The sequence below is a fragment of the Sus scrofa genome, chromosome 6, assembly GCF_054392235.1.
Source record: "Sus scrofa isolate SSC_HxYL_T2T_F1_AM1 chromosome 6, Sscrofa_HxYL_maternal_Yorkshire_Landrace_v2.0, whole genome shotgun sequence".
Taxonomy (NCBI): Eukaryota; Metazoa; Chordata; class Mammalia; order Artiodactyla; family Suidae; genus Sus; species Sus scrofa.
This window is the reverse complement of record NC_139388.1, coordinates 145,668,613-145,690,059: the sequence shown is the minus strand read 5'-3', so window position 1 is coordinate 145,690,059 and position 21,447 is coordinate 145,668,613. Positions and strand designations below refer to the sequence as shown.

At 36.0% G+C, this 21,447-nt stretch overlaps 1 protein-coding gene and 1 pseudogene across 5 annotated transcripts in view; one reads left to right on the top strand and one right to left on the bottom strand.

Moving 5' to 3' along the window:
• Nucleotides 1-21,447, bottom strand: part of NEGR1 (neuronal growth regulator 1) — an 865,843-nt gene that overhangs the window by 392,047 nt on the left and 452,349 nt on the right. The window lies entirely within an intron of this gene.
• LOC100515147 (sodium/potassium-transporting ATPase subunit beta-3 pseudogene) lies at nucleotides 19,421-20,256 on the top strand (annotated as a pseudogene).

The following is a 21,447-nucleotide window of genomic DNA, read 5'->3' as shown; positions in this document are numbered from 1 at the left end:
GCAATCGAAAGGCAGCTACCACTGATATTTCCATTTAGAAATGGAAGTCCAGGTTTGACAGATTTTTAGATATGAAATATTCTATTTTTTTGAACAAATTCACCAAAATAATTGTGGATTTACCCTAGCACCAACTCAAATGGCACCATTTTGCAAATTCAAAAAATTTTTCAGCTGACTGAAGATAATCATCCCATGTTGGAAAATTGTCATAATGTAGATATCTATAGGAACTATGAAAGGTTTATGTGTGTACAAAATCCTCACCAACCACTGCAAGCCTTCTGTGATCTGGATACAGTCATGGAAACACAACTTGCCATCTCTGCCTTATATCCTGGCAAGCCCTAGCCTATTCATTTGCCTTGAAAGACCCATTTTCATATTATATTGCTAGGCTTCTCACAAAAGCTGTGCATTATCACACTAATGTGTAAGTTGCTCACCTGTCATGGAATAACCATGATGACATCTCCAGAGTGATTAGAGTTCTGCCTTAGGAAGTATTCTGAGAACAGATCTCATTCAGAAATTTAAATAATAGAACTATGACTCATATTAATATTCTGTTTCCCCCTCAAATTCTACATTTTAAAATCATCATGTTTTTTTATCTGCTTTCTCAAAGAGAATACTTTATTTATACTTTGTAAATCTAACAACCAAATGTTATTGTGCAACTATATGCCAAGAGATCTCAGTGTAGTCCTATGGCTACATGCACAGATTCTCCCTAAAATTGAGTTAAAAGGTAATTTGCTATGTTGCTGGCCCCTAGATCATTAGTCACAGTGGCCTAAGTGCATTCTCTTATAATTCAATATTAAAGAAATTGCTTTTATGGCATTAACTATATTATATTCAAAATTGTATAAATTATTGAAATACTATGCCTACTGCCAAGATATAAGACAGTTCACATGGAAAAAGTTCCATTTTAAATTATTCATTGGAAAAAAGTCAGTCTCTTGCCAGAAACTGTTTTATACTAGGGCTAGCTTTTGGGACTTACATTTAAATATGAATCACAAGAACTCTGGAAATTTCAGATACTCATAATTCTCCTGGCTTTGAATAAGAGTTTATCTCTTTAACTCATTCATTTCCATCAAGTGGATTAAATACTATCAATTGTCTTGTATCTAGGTGCTATTCTGGTGAGCATTTTCATTAGTAGGTAAAGTCGTTAGATACGTGATTCCTTATAAGCCATGAAAAAATATCAAAAATCATATAAAATACTAAAATTTAGTGACATAGTTTCAGTATTTTTGAGTAGAATATAGAAACTATATAACCAATGAGTTATGTACATATATTACATAAACATATGCACATACAAAAGTTATATGTATGTGTATATTATGAATATATACATATATATGTTTGTAATATAGTTGATATATATTAGATTGGATATGTGTGTATGTGTATTGTATGATATAATTATGTGTCTTTGCTAATGCTGGGATATGGTAGTAAAGGGGCAAATCTAATTATAGGAAAGCTAACCTCAAAGGGTCACATAATTATGTTACAAAGTACGCATACACAAATATACACCCACATATCCAATCTATGTATATTTTTCCTACATATTTCTAAAGAATTCATATAAATGGAGGAACTATTTTGTATTGATTTTTTAGTACTTTGTCGGATCAGAGTTAGTTCACAGTAAGTGCTCAGAAGGTGTTGAATAATAATGTTTTTGTCGGTTCTAAATGTTCCTTATTAGGAGATTATAGACTTCCTTCTGCATATTAATTACAACATTCTGAGGAACAGAAATATTTAAACACTTTTCCCATTTGAATGAAAAACCATTGAAAGTAAACTACTCCCTGGAGTGTTAAGTAAGGAACTTTGGTTTATTTTAGCTTCTCCAAGTACTAGATGCATAGCATGTCTGCAGAGCCCAGTTGAGAGTATTATGTAATTTTATTTTGATTTTCTAGATATCATATTTTTAAGGATTTGAAAATGCAGCTAAGACTAAAAAGTGTCTTCTCTTCAGCATGTGTTGTCTGTAACTACCTCTCTACCTGCTGGACTTTTTGGTTAGAATGCTCCAGTCTCGTCACTTGACAAATCCTCCAAAAAATAAGCTAAATCCTCTTTTCTTTCAGCATTTGGAAAACTCAATCTACCCCCTAAGCATTACCTCTATTGTTCTTTATTTTTCTTATACTTCTCTTAACCATTTATCTTTTTTTTTCCACGACTACTACTATACTGAAAGAGCAGAAGGCATATCTAAATTTTTGATTTGAAGATTGAGATGAATGAAAGGCAAGGTTTAGCCATGTCAAAATAATCAAATTAACCTTTTGGATAGGTTAACTAGCTTAGTAGATAAGGGAATTCTATGAACATATTGAGTGTATGTAGATCTCTAGAGTCTTTTGACAGTTGTTAGGGAGAGTTTAACAATAGAATGGGGAGTGTGGACAAAGAGACACACAGCCAGGAAGAATCCTATCTGCTTGTCATTACAACCAGTGTTGATGGGTAGATTCACATAAGACAGAAGGGAGAATGGTAGAGGAAAGCCAGAGGGATCTGTGTCTGGCTCTCTCCTTTCTGCAATTTTAAACGTCTTGGATGAAACTCTTGGAGACATGTTTATTGATAAAACAATATGAAGGGTCATATGTTCAGTAATCGTCACTACAATTTAAGATTGACACAATTAGAAGTCTGTCAGAATAGTAAAGTGCCCAGACACAATGCCATGTAAAGACATAATTGAAGGGGCTGGGATGTTTACATAAAGATAAGGAATGGAAAGAAGGAAATTTTTTGAATTAATTTGTGGATGTATTTGTTGTTCTAGTAGACAGAGTAATGGTAGATTTCAGGTCATTACAGTGAAGTTCCTAAACAAGAGTGTCCTCCCAATCAAGGAGGTTATTTATGAGAATGTGAGCTCCCTGTCATCAAAAGAGTCTCAGACATGAAAAATCAGTAGGATTAGACAAGGGTTTACTACATTGGGTGAGTGCTTGGGTCAAATATGTTCATAGAGATTTTCAACTGCTGTGTTCTTTGGCTCTTTGCTGCACTGTACGTGTGTACATGAAGAAGCAAATCCAAGTAAAATACCATGAACATGCTAAAAGGTCTGGGTAAATGGGTATTTACTATGTTTCCTCTGAGTGCTTAAAACTTAATAGGACAAAATAAGTTCTTATTGAATTCCAGGAATGCAAAGAATAGTTGAATGATACCTTCGTAGGTGGAAAAAAAAGACTATTCTCTGCTATCTGAAAACTCCACTGATTGATCTTACATTTGTCTTTCCCATGATAATATGAATATTACATCAAGTGTTTATACCTAAGCAAATATTTATGAGTTTGTGTACATTATAGTAGTCACACTGTATGCATCCAGATCAATGTGTTAGTGTAAACAGACGGAAATATGCTTCTCAGTTGATGAAAAACATAAGAGCCCTTCTCATCCTGTTTCACCAAACACCTAAACTCAAACACTTTCTGTCCTAGTTTCTCTTTTTTTCCACATTTCTTTCTTTTTCTTTTTTTTGTCCTTTTAGGGCCACACCATAGTATATGGAAGTTCCCAGGCTAGGGGTCAAATCAGAGCTGTAGCCACTGGCCGGTGCCACAGCCACAGCAATGGCAGATCCTTAACCCCCTGGGCGAGGCCAAGGATTGAACCTGCATCCTCATGGATACCAGTCAGGTTCCTTAGCAGTGAGCCATAACAGAAATCCTCCACATTTATTTCTTTTCTTTTTTTTGTTTTGTTTGTTTGTTTGTTTGTTTGTTTTCTGTCTTGTTGTTGTTGTTGCTATTTCTTGGGCCGCTCCCGTGGCATATGGAGGTTCCCAGGCTAGGGGTCGAATCGGAGCTGTAGCCACCAGCCTACGCCAGAGCCACAGCAATGCGGGATCCGAGCCGCGTCTGCAACCTACATCACAGCTCACGGCAATGCCGGATCGTTAACCCACTGAGCAAGGGCAGGGACCGAACCCGCAACCTCATGGTTCCTAGTCGGATTCGTTAACCACTGCGCCACGACGGGAACTCCCTCCACATTTATTTCTGAATTGCTTTTAATCTCCAGAGATGGGGTGACCACCTGCCTTTCAAACATATTGCAAAAACAGCAGTGATTATGGTTGATTTTTGCTAGTCAGTTATTTTATTGAAGAACACCTGTACCAAATGACAGCAGAGTCACCAGATGATGAGAAGATTTATTATGTATATAATATTGTGCTTTTGGTAGGGAGTCAGCAGAATTGTGTTATGACTGTAATATCAAACTGTTTCTATCAGGCTAGAGCTGTAACATTCAAATGGTACCTTAGGTACTGAGTTGTGTGCTTGCTATGGAATGGTACTCTTTAAAAAAAAAGATTAAGCAAAATGTATAATAGAAAAAGCAAACTGTTTTAGTAGAGACATATATCTGTTCCTTTCTGGGTGTAGCAAGGCTGCTAATTGATCAGATTTATTTCCTCTTCTTAGCACATGATTAGATTTTGTTTCCTAGAATCCTTTGCAGTTGCTTATGACTAAATTTTAAACAATGCAATGTGAGCAGAAGAGATAGGTGCCACTTCTAGGCTTGCCCCTGCCCCAAATTCCCATGGGTGATCCTCCATGTTATTTCCCCCTGCACATAGCCTTAAAAATTGGAAATTACATATTGAATATGACAGAAATACAGGATAGAGGGGAACAAGTTTTTAGAGAATGTAGCCTGCCTATAAGGAATAACTGATTGGGCTGTGCTATTAGTATAATAAATAAATAAATAATATGCCCAGACAGTTTTATAGAAAAGATCTACCAATATCTAAGGAACTCTCATCTTTGTGTTTTATAACTCACTCAAAGAACTATTAAACAAATAAAATGTAAGGAAATGATTATTATCTTATAAGCCTATATATGAAAATAAAAGGAAGAAAACATTGCTAATTCATTTTATGAAATTGATGTCATGTGGTATTAAACATGGACAAGAACTGTACAAGAAAGGTAGTTTCACTTAGAACACAGAACATTTTAAATTATAGTACTCAATCCACCAAGCAAATATAGCCATGTTATTTTTAAAAGGATGCTTTGTTACAAGACTGAAGATACTGTTCAACAGTTAATATTAACTTAATACTCCACAGAAACAGACTGAAGGAGAAATATATGATTATGTAAATAGGGATAGAGAACAAATTATATAAGAAAAATGCTATAATTTACAGCAAAAAAGTTACAAACTAGGAATAGTAAATTCCTTTTATAAATAATGTGACTAAAAGGATCTATCAAAAATTCATAATGGGCATTATCTTTAATTGTGAAATGTTGCAAACATATTTCGTTAAAACTGAAATAAGGTAAGGAAGCCCACTTTTACTGCTTCTATTTTACATGGTACTGGAATTCCTAGCCAGTTCAGTAAGTGTAGGAAATAAGCCAGACATGTAAGAATTGGAAACAAAGGTCCAAAAGAGTCATTGATCACAGATAACATAATTGTCTTTGTAGAATATTCAAAAGAAGTTATGGATTATTTAAATCAATAAAATTGATGAGAATTCAGTTAGACTACAAAAAAGATGTTAACTTTTCCTAAAATAAATCTACAAATTTGATACAAATTACATTAAAATTTCCACTTTTATACACAGAATTCAATAAGATTAACCTAGTGTTAATATTGAAGGGTAAAGGATAAAAAGTAGCCAAGACAAACTTGATTAAGAAAAATAAAGAGAGGAACTTATCCTATCATACTCTTAGGACAAATTATAAAACTCTGTACTAAAAATACAGACCAGAATGAAGTTGATACAAACAAAATATATAACATGCACAGAACACACATAGTAGTTTTGGATATGATAATGGAATGGTCAGGATAAAAGAACATACCATTTAACCAATGGTGCTAGGACAATGGATGCATTAAGAGAGAAAGTAGATTCTGACCTCACATTATGCACAGAATATGGACATATATTAAAAGCTTAGATATTAAGATCAAATAATTTAAATGTTTAAAAAATACAGAATAACTTTATAATATGGAAGTTGGAAATGAGTGAGATAAAACACACACGAGAATGAAAATGATCAATAAATGTAACTACATTCAATTAAAAATATTTATGCATATGTGAGCTATCATAAAAACTTTAAGTGAAACCACAGATTTGTAGGAGATATTTATAGTGAATGTAAACAAACAAAAGATAAGTAGCCTGAATACACAAACATCCTTAATAGTTCAATGAGTAGAAAAGAGACAAAAACAAAGACCAGACTAATAAAGAATATGAATAGGAAATTCATAAAAGGAAACTTGAATTGCCAATTAATTGACAAGAAATATAAATTCATTAATAGCTAGGGAAATTTAAATTAAAATAAAACAATTTCAAATCATAATATTGGTAAGCTTTAAAAACTAGAAAATTCCAAGATGATGAGTGTCAGAAAATAAAATACACAATGATGAAATCAGTATAAATCCACAAATAATTTTGAAAATAGCTACTAAAACTGAAGATGAACATATACCTCTACAGTTTCATTTCTAAGTATTTACAAACCTAGAGCCTAGCTTCTGTAAAGTATGGTTCTTCATTACCCAGGAGCTTGTTGCAAATGCAGAATCTTAGGTGCACACAGACGTGCTAGTCAAAGAGCTGAAACTTAATGAGGTCTCTAGGTAATTTATAGGTATTTAAAGTTTGAGAAGCACTGACCTAGACAAGAGTACTGGTTCTCAAAATTGGATGCACATTAGGATTACCTGGGGTGCTCTTAAAATATTCCAATGCATGGGCTCTATTCCAGAATCCTAAAAATAATATAGCTTCCCAGACGATGTCATTGTGTATCCATGGCTGAGAATCTCACATATGCATAAGCAAGTGTATCAAAGGTTATGTCATTTGAAAATGCAAAAGCCTGGATAAACCCTAAATGTCCATGGATTTATCAACTGTTAGGTTGTGTAATAGTATCCTCAACTGCAGATAAAATATTTTAATAAAGTCTTATGTGTATCAATATCGACTAACTCTAAAAAAAGTAATATGTTGAGTGCAAAAGACCACTGGTGGTGAAAGCATAGGCAAATAGATTGACTGAACAGAATAGAATAACTAGAAGAAGACCTGTATAAATATATTTAACTGATCTCTGACAAAGAAGCAAAGGCAATTCAATGGAGCAAAGACAGACTAAAAAAAATTATGCTAGAATAACTGGAAAGCAGCAGGCAAAAAATGAATCTAAACAAAGACCTTACACACTTCACAAAAATTAATTCAAAGCATTTGTAAACCTAATTGTAAAATGTAAAACAATAAAAGCCCTAGAAGATAACAAAAGAGAAAACCTACGTGACCTTGGTTATGGCAATGACTTTTTAGATACAACAACAAAGGCATGATCCATGAAGGAAACAATTGATAAACTGGACTTTCTTAAAATTAAAAATGTCTGCCTTGAAAAATATATGTCAAGAGAACCGGAATACCTGACACAGACTGCAAGAAAATATTTACAAATCATATATCTGATAAAAGAATGTTATACAAAATATACAAAGAATTCTTAAAACTCAACAATAATAAAATAAGCAATCCAGTTTAAAAAATGGGCCAAAGACTTTAACAGACACCTCACCAAAGAAGTTATAAAGATAGTAAATAAGGATATGAAAAGATGTCCCACATTGTATGTCATTATATATCAGGGAAATGCAAATTAAAATGATAATAAAGTATCATTACATACCTATTAGAATGGTCAAAATCTGGATCACTGACAACATCAAATACTAGAGAATATATGAAGCAAAAGGAATTTTCATACGTTGCTGATGGAAATGCAAAATGATGCAGCCATTATGGAAGGTAGTTGGTATTTTTTTTTTTTTTCTGAAACTAAACATACTCAGAATTTGTCAGTTGTGCTCCTTGATATTTACCCAAAGGAGTAGAAGAATAGGTCCATACAAAACCCGCACCTGAATGTTTACAGTAGCTTGATTCATAATCACCAAAACTTGGAAGCAACCAAAGCGTTCTTCAGGAGGTAAACGGATAAATAAACTGTAGTACTTCCAGATAATGGAAGTATTATTTAGTGCTTAAAAGAAATGAGCTATCAAGCCACAAAAAGACCTGGAGGACACTTAAATGCATATTACTAAGTGAAAGAAGCAAATCTGAAAAGGCTACACATTGTGAGTTCTCCTATATAATACTTTAGAAAAGACAGAAATATGGAGACAGTAAAGAGATAAAACTTCACCACGAGTTAAGAGGGTTGGAAGAGGGAAGACTAGGCAGAGCACAGAGGATTTGGGGACAGTGAAAATATTCTGATATTATAATGATGTATATAGGCCATTATACGTTTTTCCAAACCCATAGACCAAACAACACTGAGTGAACCGTAATGGCAACCATGGACTTTGACTGAATATGATGTGTGAATGTATGTTCATCAGTTGTGATAAATGTACTACTCTGTTGGGAGATGCTGGTTATGGAGGAGGCTACAAACATGCAAGGGAGATATATGGAGAATCTCTGTACCTTCCTTTCAATTTTGCTATGACCCTGAAACTGCTCTAAAAAGCCTTAATGTAAACCTTATATTTATTGATCTCATACATTTCAAAAGTAATAAATATTCAATGGGAAAAAAAGCCAGTTGGGAAAAAAATTATGCAGTATGAAATTATGATAGATATTATTTACAAAAATCCTGAAAATGCACAAAACATTCTGTAAATTATTATGGTTAAATAGAGATAATAAAATTATAAAATCATGTATAGGAAGGATACATACTAAGAACAGGTACAGCCAGGAGTTACGGAAGGGAAAGAGAAGCTGTAAATATTTAGCTTTAAATATTATTGCCATTTTATAAGTGAAGTGACACAATATAATCAAATGGTTAAATTAGTGTATTGGTATATTGGTGCTGATATATTTTAAACTATATTTTCAAATTACCAAAAAAAAATAAAAATTTAAAGCAAATGTAGATTAAATGGGTTCTTATTTCATGAGGTGGTTATGAACCTGTTAAGTGAGATTTGATGCTTGAATGAAGTAAGTTTGGGGAAGTAAATGCTATGTAGGTTATTAGCTGTTATTACTAATAAATACTGTTCTAGTGTAAATGAAACAAAAACATAATTATTAACTGTTGTTCCTAATAAATATTAAATCTATATAAAATGAAGCAAAACATTCATAAATTTCCAGTCTCATAATCGCCTCACAAATGGTGTATTTCTCCTTTATGCTCTCCCATCTTTCCGTATGTGTTCAGACTAACCTTCCTTTCTTTCCTTTTCTTTATCTTATCCTTTTCTTTGTCTTATTTATTTCTTTTATAATTTCTGGCTTATTGTTTTTTCGTATGATTTATTCATTTTCTCTGTCTCTTTCTCTTTACATTTCTCCTTTTTCTCAACTGATTATGAATGTGATGTGCAGCAATTACACAATAAATTATCACATGGTTTTAATAAAAAATTTCTAGATATCAAATGGAAAAGGTATTTGACCCAATGGAATCACAGATGTTATGATAAAATTGAAATAGTTAAAACTGAAGCAAATATATATATATTTATATACCTAATATGTATTTATATATAAAAAAACAAACATCAATGAAAAAACTTAGCTTTTATGTTGGCCTCATTTTCAGTAAATTCTATGGTGTGTGGCAGCAAACATCAGGCCAATGGATTGAGGCATAAGGAGTATTAAAAAAGATAAAATTTCCCTGGGGAGTTCCCATTGTGGCTCAGAGAAAAAGAATCTGACTAGCATCCATGAGGATGCAGGTTCCATCCCTGGCCTAACTCAGTGGGTTAAGGATCTGGTGTTGCCATGAGCTGTGGTGTAGTTCGCAGATGCGGCCCAGATTCCACACTGCTGTGGCTGTGGTGTAGGCTGGCAGCCACAGCTCCTATTCAACCCCTAGCCTGGGAACTTACATATGCCATGGGTGCAACCCTAAAAAAAACAAGAAGAAGACATAATTTCCCAAAACTATTGGGAAAGTGGAAGTCTACATCCTTTAGGAAGGAAGCAGTATTCCATTTAATAGTGTAATGTGAAAGAAAGAAGAGCTATAATTTCGACCAGAGCACTTTTGGGAATCATTTCAAAAGTCTCAGTCAGTCCCAAATAAATGGAATGCACACATAGGCCTCAGACAAGTCAACTTTTGATTATGAAAATATAGCTTTTGCAGCAATGAAGATGTTAACCTTGCTTTCCTGACTACATATTATTACAGTTCTAAATTTCAGTTGCATATGACGAGCTCAAACTCCCATCCAATCTTCTGCCCCAGGTCACCACACACACTCATACAATTTTCTACGCATGGGAATAGATGTCTTCTGTGTGTTCCCCACCCTTGCCTCAGGAGGCATTTCTGAGCCTAGCCCATATTTCAGCTGGTGCTTTAGAGTCCTATTATTTACACTTTTTGGGAGATATGGAGGGTACTTTTGCAAAGAGGATGCTCTGCCCACATATAGTATTCTTATCAACCATGTTTTTTGGGTTTTTTTTTTCTTCCTCTTTAACTTTAAAGGTCATGATAGTTAAAGTTACTGCTCTTTTTCAACTCATCCAAAAACAATTTTGATTTTGTACTTTGCATCATATTTAAACAATCTAGAAAAAGAAGTGAGATTAAAAGCCAGAGGAGAGTTTTGAAATATCTGGATGCAGTATAACCTGGGATGACGAAGTTGGTTGTTTCAACATAGTGAAAAATGGCATATAATGAGTTGGAAGAATTTTTCAAAATGCATTCCAGGGTAAAAAATATTTTGTTGATTGTAAATATTGGCAAGTTGGTAAAAACCTAACTTGCATAAGGCACTGTGCTCATTTAAACTAGGCAGATGTCATACTCCCCCATCATCTCCTAGTGAGCCAGGGACCATGAAAGTACAAAGGGACATCACAAGGGGAGGAAGTACCAAATGATAAGATATCAAATAAAGTCTGGAAGAGTGGAGGAGCACTTTTGCTTAGGGGAGAGAAGAATTTTTAAAGGCCATAGGTTTTATAGAGGGGCCTGATATAGATTATTAGGGACCAAAGAGTGTCATTTTACAAAAGGTACTTAAATTATTGGTATTCATGAAATATTTGTCAGATGGTGGAAGAAAGGATTTGTATCACTAACAAGGAAAACGGACTTCAGACAAGCCATCATTGTTTGTAGAAAGATAGATGGGATACTCAAGGAAAAGAGGAAAATATTGATTGGATATTTAGTGAAACTCTGCTTGCACTTCTTATCCATTACCTCATTTATTTCATACAGTCATGATGTGAATTAGGAATTATTGACCTAATGATTAACTATTTAAATCTGAAAATAATTATCAATTATAAATCTCAAAACACACAGATACTAAGAGGCAAGACTGGGTCTCCTTCAGTGTTTGGTATACCAAAAATGTTACTGGCTACACAAGGATCGAAGCCAGGGAGTCATGCTAATTAAGATTCGAACTTAAGATGTCCCATATGCAGTTTAAGGTTATGGACTCTGGAGTTAGGCTGCCTTGAAACCTGTTGTTCACTATCTTTTTGACATTACACAAACGATATATCCTCAGTTTCTTCTTGTAAAATAGGGATAACTATAGAATCTACACATTACTTTTGTTTTGTTTTGCTTTGGAAGAATACAAGAGATAAGGGAGTTCCTGCAGTGGCTCAGTGGTAACGAACCCAACTAGTATCCATGAGGATTCAGGCTTGTTTTTTGTTTTTTTGTTTTTGTCTTTTTGCCTTTTCTAGGGCCGCTCTGTGGCATTTGGAGGTTCCCAGGCTAGGGATCTAATTGGAGCTGTAGCTGCCAGGCTAGGCCAGAGCCACAGCAACGCGGGATCTGAGCCATGTCTGCGACCCTCACCACAGCTCATGGCAATGCCAGATCCTTAACCCACTGAGCAAGGCCAGGGATTGAACCTGCAACCTCATGGTACCTAGTCAGATTTGTTAACCTCTGAGCCATGACGGGAACTCCGAGGATTCAGGTTTGATCCCCAGCCCTGCTCAGCAGGCTAAAGGCTCTGGCGTTGCAGTGAGCTGTGGTGTAGGTTGTGGACGAGGCTCAGATCTGGTGTTGCTATGGCTGTGGTGTAGACTGGCAACTGCCAACTCCAATTTGACCCCTAGCCTGGGAACTTCTATATGCTGCATGTGCTGCCCCAAAAAGAAAAAAAAAAGAATACATGAGATAATATATGTACAGAACATTACCTGGCATGAATTGTATACTTGCATTGAATAGCTTCAGCAGTCATGTTCTGTTTTTGTTTTTTTTTTTAATTTTAAAATGATTCTGAATAATATTTACATTTTTCTCAATTTATTTGTTTTTATTTCCTTCTAGTAACACTCTCTGGGCACTGACTCCTCTTCTGTGATCAGGTAGTCTGAGCCATAAACTTGGTCATAAATTTTCTATTTGTGCTGGTCAACTTTATGAAATTGCTTTAGAAAAAATAAACAGGACTTTATTGTGTTTAACCTGAATTTCTGTAGTATCCAATTATAGAGTGTTATAATATCTCCATGCAGTCTTTCATTACATATCATTCCTTGTCACAAAAAAAAAAAAAAAAGAAAGAAACTTGTGTCTTTAACATTGGTCAATCGAAGGCCAATATTAAAGGACACAAAAAGCCAAATATTCTTAACTTCCAGACCCAGGAGCTCTCTCTCCATATAAAGAAAACAGAGCACAGCTGGGTGGGAGTGAGAGCTGAAGAGAAGCCAGCCCCTTGAAGCTACGAGTGTATTTTTGATATTGCCAATAAAGTCCAGCCCATTTAGAAGGCAGAATCGGACTTGGTAAAGCAGATAGTGCCTATAGCCCAAAAATAAACAGAAACTGAAAAAAAAAACAAAAACAAGAAAAAAAAATTGTTATTTTTTTAAGAGAAAATTCATGGTGAGGAATCATCTTAAATGAGAAATAAAGATGCAAAAAGGTAATTTTTTAAAAATCAACTCCTATTAAAGTGTAAGGAAAAAAGATTATAAAAAAGAAAGATGATAAAGAAAGCTAAGACACTGGGTGGAAAATACAAAATAAAATAACATAAAAGAATAGGATGTATGATAAGTAATATTGATTGCACATTCACTATGTGCCAGACACACTTCTAAACACTTCTGCATATTAAAGAATTCCACTCTCACAATATTTATGTGAGACATTATTATTTTCATTCTGCTGATGGGAAGATGGAGGCAAGTTCATTAACTTGCTCAAATCATTTAGCAGTCTGGGAATCTAGGATTCAAACTGAGCTGATCTGACTCAAACATAATTGTTGTCTCCAAGGTTATATAGGCAGAAAAGGAAACAAAAGAGATTTATAAAACAGACCCTGAAGAGAAGAAAAGCGTATTGCACAGAGAAACCTCAGCAGCTCACAGAGCAAGAGAAGCATATTGGTACCCCGCCTGCCCTCATAATCCTTTCCTGTCGTGAGACATGTTTCTACAATATTTTCTTAGCCTCTTTGCTGAAAACTCTTGTCCTGCTTTACTTTACCCCATCTTCCTGCTTGAAAAACAGTCGCAGTGCTGGTGAATGACTTAAGAACAAAGACCTAAAGGCATAAGTTATTCATAGGGTCAGCTGAATGAGGACTTAATGCATTGGTCTAGGCATGCTGGACCTGTGCAGACTGGCATGCCATTTGCACAGCATGATACGTCCCCTTAAGAATAAAAGAGGAGCCCCATGGTCCCAAGGGGTTTATGAGGGGCCCTTAGCAGGATATGCATTAGCAAGGAGAACCCAGGTGCAAACCTAGGCACGCAGGGTTGCTGCAGATAGGCCTGTCTGCAGAAGCACAATGGTGATTCTCTAGATGCTATGCATAGATAGCTGACACCAAACTTCCTCAAATGCTAATGATCGTTAAATGCTTAAAGGTCAGAGTAAAAGCTTAATCAGCAACCGGCTATGTGACTTTTAAAATAACTTAAAAAAAACCTATATCCTTCACCTACAACCCCTTTTTACTTGATGTAATCCTAAAAAACACAATAAAAGCTGTGTGGTTTCTTAAGGTGGTGCTCTTGGTCCCTGAGACCTTGAGTCCCCCAGTTCCCACTTTTACTTAAGATAAATGTCTCTGTGTCTTGTTTTATGTTAACTTTTTTCTTTAAGTTTCACAGCACCCGTTCTTCAGCCCCATCCTGCTGAGCTGGTCTCGGCACTTTCCAACATCATCCTTCATGAGCTTAGCCGTGGATACACTCATGACAGGGATGGAAGCACAGACATCTACCAGTGGGTCTTATTACATCTATAACCTCACTTGTAGACTGTGTACCTCTTGAGGGTAGGAGAAAAGGTCTTGCATTGATTTACATTTTTAAACACAGGCAGGATGAGTGGTATTTTGTAGTACCACAACACACTCTCATATCCTCATACTATGACTTGCAGTTAACATTAGTTGCTTTCATCCCATGTATAGTCCTCTGTGTCCTTATGCTCTGCCTTCCTCCCTGTTGACAGAGGTGTTCCTCTGTCCCTGTGCAGGCCCAGCCCTCCACTGAGTACTAAGCCCATTCTCTCCAACTACTCAAGGGAGTCATTAAGTAATCCTCCTGTCCTCTCCTACCTCAGCCTGTATTTCACCTTTATTGGATCATTTCCATGACATGGGTTGAAATTTATGCACTTTTTTTTTTTAAAGGGAATTTCCATCGTGGTGTCAGCGTGATTCAACTAGTATCCATGAGGATGTGGTTTCAATCACTGGCTTTGCTAAGCGGGTTAAGGCTCTCATGTTGCCACGAGATGTGGTGGAGGTCGCAGACATGGTTTGGATCCCGCATTGCTATGGCTGTGGCATAGGCCCACGGCTGCAGCTCTAATTCAATTCAAACCCTAGCCTGCGAACTTCCATCTGCTGCAGGTATGGCCCCAAAAAGCAAAAAAAAAAAAAAAAAAAAAAAAAAAAAAAAATCTTGAGCACCCTTCCCCCTCCAAATACTGCACCCCTTCTACAGTAAAACTCCTCAAAATTGTGTCTATATTCATGGATATGAGTATATAATATAATGAGTCTATTATACAAGGCAGCTGCCTTAATATTCTTCCTTCTTGATTTCACTCTAATTAAACTCTCAGCACCACCATTCCTCTGCAATACCTTCTCTGTCATTATTCCACAACAATCCAGATATTGCTTAATCCTCCGGTCAGTCCTGATTCTTCATTTTACATGACCTATTATTCAACCTCTGACAGTTGCTCATTGTCCCTCTCTTAAAACCCTTTCCTCACTTTTTTCCCAGGATATCATGCTCTCTTGGTTTTCTCATTCACTGGTCTCTCAGCTCTGCTGGTCTTTCTTGTCTCACTGGCCTCATGATGTTAGAGATGTTAGAGCATCTCAAGGGTGAATCCTTGAACCTCTTTTGTATCTACATTTCTCCTTCAGTGAAACCATAAAATTTTGTGGTTTTAGTTACCACATCAAAAGCAGGCACCCTTCCCTAGATTATGGACACAACTCTCCAGAGTTTAATTGCAGACACAGACATAACTTCCCGCTCATCATCTTCACTGGAGTGGCTAACATACACTCAACCTGAATGTATCTAATGAGAACTCTTATTGTCTTGACCACACATTCTGTACCATCAGCTTTCCTCATCTCAGTTAATGATATCTGGTGCTTCCTATTTGCTCAAACCAAAGTCCTTGAGCACACCTTAGATTCTCTCATTCTCCACATCCAATATCAACAAATCTGATTTTACCTTGAGAGCCTCCTGACTGCTCTTCCTGCTGCCATTCTTGTCCCCTACACTCAATTCTCAATGTAGCTGCCCAGAATAATCCTAATAAAATAAATTAGATGGCATTGCTATTCTGCTCTAAACATTCCAAATGTTTTCTATTTGTGGTGCACTGTCATATTACTGGTTGAAACACAGTGCTAAAGGTGATTCTAATGAGAGCTCAGAAAGAAAGAAGAGCTATTTAGAAAGTTTCTATCATCTCAGAGAATATATGTATATCATCATCTCAGAGAATATACATACATCATCATAAAGAGGATGCTAGTGGGAATGTGAACATTAAGGACACTTCTGGAATGGTCTCAGATGGAAATGAGGAACATGTTGCTGGAAACTGGAGGAGAGGCTATCCAGGGGCAAAGGACAAGGCTGAATAGTCAACTATTGCCTTGTGAAAGGAAGCATATGCAAGCTAAGAAACTGAATATATATCAGAGGAGATTTCAAAGCAAAGTGTTGAGGGTGCACCTAAGTTCTCCTTACTACTTAGAGTAAAATGTCAGAAGCTAGAGATGAACTGAAAGAGACATGTTAAGCAAAAAAGGAACCTGAAATTAAAAGATTTGGAAAAATTTGTCTACCTATCTTGAAAAAAACTGAGACAATCTGTTCTTGAGGGAACACCCAGAGCATACAGGTCCAGAGAGCAAGGTTCTTCCTCCTTTTTTTCAGAGTGTGAGGCCACGTTTTGCAGAATCAGCCAGGCCATTAGGCCATCTCAAAGGGGACAAGGGAGAAGCCTAGGGCTGTGTGGGTCATGTTGCCATCCCACTGGAACCAGAGGGAAGAGCATCCAGAGGATCATTCTCAAGGCTTAAAATACACTAGATTTTCCTAACTCATTTGTAGATATGCTTGATACCTGTCACTCCTTTCTTCCCTCTGATTTCTTCTGGATTCTTTTGGAATGGGAATGCTTATGCCTGTCTCACCATTGTATTTTGAAAATGTATTACTTATCTGGTTTCACAAGTTCATAGCTGAAGAGGAATTTTGGTTCATATCTGTGGAGTTCCACCTATGCTGGATTCAGATGATATTTAGATGAGACTTTAGACTCGGAATTGATGCTGAAATGGGTTCAGATATTCAGGAAGTTGGGATAGATGAATGTATTTCACATGTGAGAAGGATATGAATTTGGGGGTGGAATAGAGGGCAGGAGGTTATGCACTGAATTCTGTCCCCACAAAATGTGTATGTTTGAAGACTTAACCTCTAATGTAACTACTTGGAGATAAGGAGATATGGTTAAGTGAGGTCAAAGGGCGGGGCTGTAATCTGATAGAACTGGTGTTCTTGTAAGAAGAGGAAGAGCTCTGTCTAGAAAGAGGTACAGAAATATTGTGCACAGAGGAAAGGCAATGTGAGCACACAGCAAGAAGGCAGGAAGAGGGCTCTCACTAGAAACCAACCCTGATGACAAATGGATCTTGGAATTCTAGCCTCCAGAATATCAGAAAACCAATGCTTGTTGTTTAAATCATCTGGTCTGTAGTATTTCACTACAGTAGCCCTAGCAAACCATCACACTCAGAGGAAAAGGTAAAGTCCTTTCAATGGTCAACAATAGCCTGTCTCTTGTTACCCTACCACTTTTCCATACCATATTCTTTCCCACTCTGTTCCAGTCTCACTAGCTCCTTGCTTTCAGGAATTCCCCCGCCTCAGGAACTTGCAGTTCCATGTATCTGGAATCTTCCTTTAGATATATGCATACTTTTCTCTTGTGCTCCTTTAAAATCTTTGGTTAAGTGTCACCTAATTTTTCCGTGATATTTGTATTTATATGTCTAACCTTTTTACCTTCTCTGATAAAAGTTTGTCCACAGCACTCATACTTTCTATCATTCTATATGGATTACTGTTCCATGTTAACAGATTTGTATCAATCTTTGTCTCTGTTCAGCCCTCAGCACCTACCTCAGATTCTGTGACATAGTTGATATTCAATAAACATTTATTAAATAATTGCAATGTATTTAAATTTCCTTCTCTGATAGAGAAAATTACCACCATCTTGTATTCCTAATGCCTATAGGGTAATATAAAATATTAAATTTTTTACTGTATTAAATATAAAATAGAATTAACATAAAAAATCAAGCATCAGTCTTAAAGAGCACATGCTTGATGATTTTAAGCAGAGGAATCATGAATCTAAAATCACAGTCCTATCATTTCTATCAATTCTGATATTTATATAAACACTTCTATGTAATATTTGGAAATGTTTACTAAGGATATGACACTTACTTTAGCTTGTGTTTATTTATTCATGTGTTATAAACCTGATACTAAATAGCAATCACGTACCTTGTTGCCAATATCCTCAACCACTGTGAATGTTGCAAGGTGAATTAATTAGTAAGAACAGGTGTAATGTATTTCTACGAGATCTCCCGGACATGTGGTTGGCTCCATAGCACAATATAAATAAAGTGTATATTCATAAGTAGATACCAACTAATTTAGGTTCATATGTAGAATCATAGAGACGGCATTACACTCCTTATGAATATCACTTTCAATGATAATAATGCACTAGCGCAGTTTTGGAGATAATTGGAATGTCGTGTTTAGCTAGAGATTTCATTGCAAGCTCATTACAGTTTGCAAACAATATTTACAATTTCTCATGTTTCTTTTTGTAAAATGCTTAACTACTTGGCTGCTGTAATGTATAATAGGAAGAGAACTGAAATCCATGTGCACCTGGTTTATTTAAATGACAAATTTTATTCATGTTCTCAGTAATAGGCATCAGAAAGGCAAACAGAAATTAAGTGGTTAATGAAAAAATAATGACTATAGAACATTTGCTTTTGTAAACCTTTCAAGCTCTCTTTATCGAAATAAAAATGATTGAAAAGTAATCTCAAAACAATATAAGGATTTCAGTCTATTACCTTTTATTTTTTTCTGTAATTACTTTGTGTACAAAATATCTGCCACCCTTCTACCAAGAAATTCCATTATTTCTAAAATTAGGAATATCCAATACAATAATCTCAAATTGGGAGTGGGCAATAGATAATTCTAAGATATGTCATGAAAATTCATGCCACGATAAGCAAAGATATTGCTATCCCCATTTAGAGTGTGTTAGTTCCCCGAACTAATCCTTTTAATCAGTTGTTTCATTCGGACCAAAAAGATATAGTAAAGATGATATTGATATATTTAATAAAATACATTATAAAATATTCACAAATCTAACTCCAGAAGCTAAGCACCATTTGAATTAAAAAATTTTAAAGCTCTCTCTTTCATACTAAAGTTAGAATCCCTATGATTTGGGGCTTAAAATGGTCAGAGTAAAACCATATAGTAATAAAGATTTTTAATACTGTAATGTAAGAAGTATCAAATGAATGTGTGGATTGGCAGTCGGCTTGAGCACTCACGGTAGTGAGGAGTTTTCCTCGGCCGGCAGTCCTGCCTTCCGCTGCCCTTGCTGGGCTGCGCCGCTCCAGCCGAGAAGCACCTCCATGCTCCTTGCTGCTTCCCTCATCATCGGCAAACACCATGATGAAGAAAGAGAAGAAATCCTTCAACCAGAGCATGGCTGAATGGAAGCTCTTCTACCCCGACCACTGGAGAGTTCCTGGGGCGCTCTGTCAAGAGCTGGGGTTTGATCTCGCTTTTCTACCTAGTCTTTTATGTGTTCCTGGCTGCACTCTTTGCATTCACAGTGTGGGATATGTATGCTTCAGACCCTGAACCATGAGGTTCCAAAATATCGTGACCAGATTTCTAGTCCAGGACTTACGGTTTTTCCAAAACCAGTGTAAGTGTTGGATTATTCGTTGTGTCTGATCCAGAGTCCCATAAAGGGTACATAGATGACCTTAAGAAATTTCTAAAGCCATATGACTTAGAAGAACAGAAGAATCTCACAGATTGTCCCTATGGAACATTTTTTTGAACAGAAGGGACCAGATTATGATGCATGTCGGTTTCTTCCTAACTTACTTGAAACATGCAGTGTTGTGACTGATCCCCAGTTTGGCTACTCCAGAGGAAACCCTTGTATTCTTGTGAGAATGAACAGAATAATTGGATTAAAGCCTCAAGGAGAACCAAGGATAGAATGTATTTTGAAGGGTGAAAGCACAGCAGTTCTATCAACTTATCCTCCCAATGGAAAGACAGATGTAAAATATTTTCCATATTATGGAAAAAAACTGCATAGGAACTATCTGCAGCCATTAGTTGCCGTCTGGCTCACCTTTGATGCTGGCAATGGCATGAACGAAGTAACGGTTGAGTGCAAGATTGATGGATCACGCAACCTAAAAAACCAGGATGATCATGACAAGTTTTTAGGATGAGTTGCTTTCAAAATCACCGTGCATGCATAGTAAGAGTTAGGATATCTCCACAGAGTAAATGTTGTCTTGCTGTCTTCATTTTGTATCAGCTGGACCTGCCATTCCAGAATTATGAGACCACCTTGGAGAAGGTGGAGTGGTACATGACACTGGGGTAACATCGCAATGTGCTTCCAGACCATAGTGTTAGGTGTCCTCTGAAGTAACTGCCCGTTGCCTCTGCTGCCTTTTGAACTATGTACAGTCATCAAATGGGTACTGTGAACACCTGATTCTGAACATGTAGAATGGGGGTCTTAATCCAATTTTTATGTGGTTTGATTGCCAAGTGTCTAAAGCTTCATGTGCTGTGCCATGTAAATATTTTACAGATTTAACACTGGTTAACTGTCATATTTTGATGCCAGCAAAGTTTTAGGGGATAAAATGGCACCTGACCAACATCAAATGACTTTATACCTACAAGAAAAGCAGTGTGTGGAGTTCTGTATGTGAAGAAGAAAAAGGAAAATAAAAGTGGATTTGAAAGGTTGTCAAAAAAAAAAAAAAAAGAATGTGTAGATCTATGCAATGATAGAAATAATTACAACTCAAAGTCTTTTGGGGAACACCCTCCAGTCCTCCCCCTTAAAAAAAAATACAGCAGGTGTTTTTCTAACCACAACTATAGCTTCCTTGTGTCAGAGTTTAGAAAATTGCTATAATATAAACGACAGTTCATGTTGATGCAAAATTTATTATTTTCCCAGAACTGTGGTCAGTGATTGATGCACATTATCTCATTCAGTCCTCACAATGGCACCATAAGGTGATATTCTTATTATTCCTATTTAATAGATTTTTAAAAAACGAGTAGTTGAGTAATCTGCCAAAGTTATGAGATAAGTAAATGTCAGAGCTAAGCTCAGATTTATATGTTTTTGGGCACTAAAACCCTTTATTAATCATTCTTTGATGCTAGGGTGCCACACACATTTAAGTACCACACAGATATATCCATCTGTTTTAGAAATCAATACTCTGAAAAGTTTTGAGGAGTTACCAGAAAGCATATAGCAGTAAATTTTGCATAATTTTGCACCAAAATATGGTTAATGAAGACCTTTCACTTAAATGCAAACTTTGAACAATTTATGGACAGAGAGACTAAACATTTTTTGTACTAGGTAAAATCAAAGCAATCAAACAAATAACAAAACATCCGGAAAAAAAGACTGACTC